Below are 4,742 nucleotides of genomic sequence, written 5' to 3' on the forward strand. Positions count from 1 at the left end.
TGCGGGGGCGCCCCTCGGGGCGGGACTCATGGCGCGGCGACGGGGACCCAGCGCCGCACTCGGCAGCCTCCACAAAGAGATCCAGCGGCTCCCGCGTCCAGCTGTCGGTAGTAACCAAGTGCAGTCGTCCTGCAAATCAATTTAAATTAGCGCCCTGGGTGGCTCCAGGGCTCTGAATCACCAAAGGGTGGGGCACAGAGCGGCTGGAGACGGGGCTTTGCCCGGGGCAGGTGCTGGGCGGAGCCAGGGCGGGGGCGCCAGCGTCACTGGCCCCTTGGGGACCCTTAACTGTGGACCAGGGGGCCTGGGCCAGGAGACCAGGTCTCTGGAGCCGGGCGCTGGGACTTTTCCCCTTTGCTCGGGTGGGGCCTGCGACGAGCTGCCATCCGGAAAAGTAAAGATCTGCTTTCTAGGTAAACAAAAATATTGGGGGGAACAGAGGAGAGGGGAGTGTTTTAAGCGGCCAGGCTTGGCGCCCCAGGAACCTGATCAGAGGACCGTAGGCGCCCTGGTGCTGCAAAGCTGAGCGGCAGGCGCGCGCGGTGCTGATTCCGAGGCTTGGAGCTGAGAAGGAGGTCCCCCTCCCCACCCCCGTTCCTGCTACTAGGGGGCCTGCCTGTCAGATGCCAACAACAGCGCAGGAGAGACCAGGGCGCGGTGCGTAGTCTTCCAGGGCGCTTGGCAATTGGAGAACAGCACGTGTGAAAGGAAGTAAGAAGCAGGTAGAGCAACACAGCGGAGAGGGACTGTTGCTCAGACCAGGTTTGGGCGGAACCGCTTTCCTGCCAGCGCTCTCCTTATTTCCCAGGAGCACCCGGGCTGGTGAATTCCACTTTGGGACTAGTCTAGTCTGACTGCTGGGAGAAATTCACCAGAGGTGGGGCGGAAACCAAGCGCCAGGAAGCGACAGGATAGGGCGGAGGATTTTAAAAGGAAGGTTTGCCAGAAGGTCTTAAGTCTATGTCGGTGGTTTGGGTGGCTGGCCACACACTGGAATGAATCACAGGAGAAGCTTTTTTAAAAAAAAAAAAAAAATCCCGATGTTCCAGCTACACCTCAGCTGGATTACATGAGAATGGCTGGGGCATCAGGACTAATTAAAGTGGTTCTGGTAAGTAATTCCACTGTGCAGCCGGGTGGAGAACACTGATTTAGGTGGTACTGGCCACAGTACAGAGCCACTCAGCCCAGCACTGTGCCTGTCAAGCACTAAAGGATGTCAGTGGAAAGGCCAGATGCTCACATTCATGGACAGTAACCTCAAGAGCTTGTTTCCCTTTAGTAATTTACCTGAGTCTGGTTAGCAGAGTCCTAGCCTAGCTTTCCCGTGTGTGCCTCAAACACCTTACCTGGGTACGTAAACTCCCAGGCTTGGAATTATGCCTTAGTCCCTGGGCCATGCATCCCGTCATGATATTCTTTCTGAGATGCTTCTTGGTAGTTCTTGGTGGGTTAGTACGAGCTTTATGAAGAGGAAAACAGCACTTTCCAACAGGAGCGTGTTTCTCTGACGCATGCTTACTTACTCTGAACAGACCCTGGGTCACCCAGTGCTGGAACTGATCCGTTAGGGATTCCAGGAAAGGAACGCCTATAATCGTTCAGAAAAGCCTGTCAGTATTAAACATGCTAGCGTATAAAAGTTGGCTTTTAAAATCATCTAGTGTGACTCTCACATTTTATATTAAACTACCTTACTTTTACTTTCATATCCTATATAATAAAAGCCTAATATGCAAATTGTCTCCTCGACTGGGAGTTTGACCAGGGAGTGGGGCCAACCGGCCAACGGCGGGAAGGGAGACCCTGGCTGGCATCCAGCAGCTGCTAGGGACCCTACTCGTGCACAAATTTCGTGCACTGGGCCTCTAGTTTGATATAAAAACACTAAGTTTATCAGGGCCCAGCTTTGTTTTAGAAGTGATACCAGGGCTTCATTTATTCTCCCTAAGAGCCTCCCAGGACCTTGCCTACCAGACCCTTTGGCCAGGCCATTATGGGCAGGTAGTCTTTGTTTCTGTTCGAGCTCATAGAATTGGTGTGAAAGGCAAGGATGCATCATGACAAGGAGCTGAAGGTCAAGATCAGTCATGGAGCTGTCAGAAGACTTAACTTTAGAGATATGTATTTATTAAGTGAATGAAATAGCTGTTTTTTATTAACCCAGAAAAGGAAAAACAATGAGCTTTGCAAAGTGTCAAAAAAATTATCTCTGTCACCCAGCAACACTGAATGCTCTAAGCATTCACTTTCCAAAACACATGGTTCTTGATAATACATTGAAAAAAAGGAAGTTTTACGAGAAATAACTGGGTGGACTCTTAGTAACACTTATGGCCACCCCCAAAATTTCAACATTCTGAGGGCAAAAGAAAAATGAGAAATACACTCTTCATTTACTCAATTCAGATAAAGCTTCTAAGATGAAAATGTATGCATTATTAAGAAGCATTAAATATACAAATTTGTAACTTACTAAGGATTATTTTATATTAATGACCTCAAATTGTTGTGGTTTTAATCACTTCATATACATTTTACCTTTTCACCAACACAACTTCACGAACTGGAAATAATTGCCCACAGTTCACAGATGAGGAAAGAAGCCGAGAAGTTAATTAACCAAAATCTGAGCAGCTCATTAAGTGACCAGGCCAGAATCTAAATACAACTTGTTTGATTCCAAACCTGTACTTACCTCTTTTACTCTACCACACTGCATTCTTTTTACTGCAGTCAGCAAGCAAAGGATTCTTCTACATGGAGGACACTGAATGAGGTATTTTGGGAGGTTGCTTTAGGAACCAAGTTCCTTCTGCTGTCAACAGTACGTAGACCTGAGTCTTCATACTTAATCTACCAAAAGCCAGCTATGAGTTCTAAGCCCAGCCACCCTATCCTGCAGGGTTTCATTTTCACATGGGTTAAGAAAGAGTTTAGAACTAAAATCATCTCTGTAGAGCTTTCCAACTCAAAAATGATAAATTTAGGCTAAAAAGTAATAATAATAGAGAATTGGTCTATGGTTTTGGCAGAAAATAGTTAACACAGCTTTCACCCCTGTCTCAGGAACTATACAGTGATCACATCAAAGGCTTTTAATAAATTGGAGATCATCTAGTATTCAGAAGCACAGTAAGGAAGGGCCAATACTTGCATTCAGGAATCTCTAATTGTGATATATAAGAAATTGTGGTTTTTAAGAAATGTATATTGAGTCATCCAGACCATCTAAATATATTTCTTATCTATATTTGGTTTTTGTCCACAATTCCTGGCTCCCAACTCTCAGGAACTCTTGGAATTTTCTAAGCGTTGAGACTGAAAAAGTTGTTTTCTTAAAAAAATATTTTAAATATAATTTCAGAGAGAGAGAGAGAGAGAGAGAGAGAGAGAGAGAAACATCAATGATGAGAGAGAATCATTGATCAGTTGCTTCCTGCATGCCCCACACTGGGAATTGAGCCTACCACCAGGGCATGTGCCCTGACTGGGAATCAAACCATGACCTCCTGGTTCATAGATCAACACTCAACCACTGAGCCATGCCCGCCAGGCCTACAAAAGTTGTTTTTTGTTATGTTAAATGAGGTGACTTTTGGACTTCACAAAGGAATGGGGCTGGTTGCCAATGGAACCAACCATGTGATTAGAGGGTTAGAATTTTAAGTCCCACCTGGACCTCCAGGAAAGAGACGTTAGAGGTTAAATTAATTACCAATGGCAATTATTTAATCAATCAGAACTGCATTGAAGCCAACATAAAAACTCAAGAGGATTGGATTCGGGAAGGTTCAGGTTTGGTGAATGCGTATTGGTGCCAGGAGAGTGGTACAGTGGAGAGGGCATGGAAGCTCTACCCCCTCTGCCCTATACTTTATGCATCTCTTTCTTCTGGCTGTTCCTGAGTTATATCCTCTTATAATCAACCAGTGATCCAATAACTAACAGGTTTCTCTAAGTTCTGTGACACGATCTAGCAAATGAATAGAACCCACAGACGGAGTTGTGGGAACCCCTGACCTATGTCCAGTTGATTAGAAGCACGGGTAACAACCTGCAGTTGGCACTCTCAAGTGGAGGGGTTTGTTGGAACCTCCAATCTGTTGGTCAGAAGCACAGAAGCCCGGGCTTGCTGCTGTCATCTGAAGTGTTTGTGTTTGGAGGGAAGGTCAGTCTTGTAGGACTGAATCCCGAACCGGTGGATTTCGATGCTATCTTTGTCTCTAGGTAGATAGTGTCAGAATGGAAGTGACTTCTTGGACACCCTGCTGGTGTGCAAAAATTGTTAGTATGGGGGGGGAGGGGGAGGCGTTCTTGTAGGACTAAATTCTTAACCTGTGTGATACCATGCTATCTCGGGTAAATAGTGTCAGAGTGCTGAGAATTATTTGTTGTTGTTAATGTAACACCTCCACCCGCTTCCCCATGCAGAAATTGGGTCAGGGAATTTACTTTAATAAATTCTACCAGGGAGGTTTTATGTGATAAATGTTATGGAAATGCCTCAACCAATGTAGTGTGTGTGTGTGTGGGTGTTCAGAAAAGAGAGAAAGAAACCTGGCCAATTAGGGTGGAACAGGCTAATTCATGGTCTAGTGGCCTGGCTAAATAATGACAAATATGTCAATGCAATAGGGAAAATAGGAAAAGAAATAAGAATGTTATGGCAAAGCTTTGGAGTGAGGAAAATGTCAGTGGATTTCAGGAAAGGTAAGGGATTACTTTAGACTGAGCAGGGG

Source organism: Myotis brandtii, unplaced genomic scaffold (assembly GCF_000412655.1).
Source record: "Myotis brandtii unplaced genomic scaffold, ASM41265v1 scaffold898, whole genome shotgun sequence".
In the NCBI taxonomy this organism is placed as follows: Eukaryota; Metazoa; Chordata; class Mammalia; order Chiroptera; family Vespertilionidae; genus Myotis; species Myotis brandtii.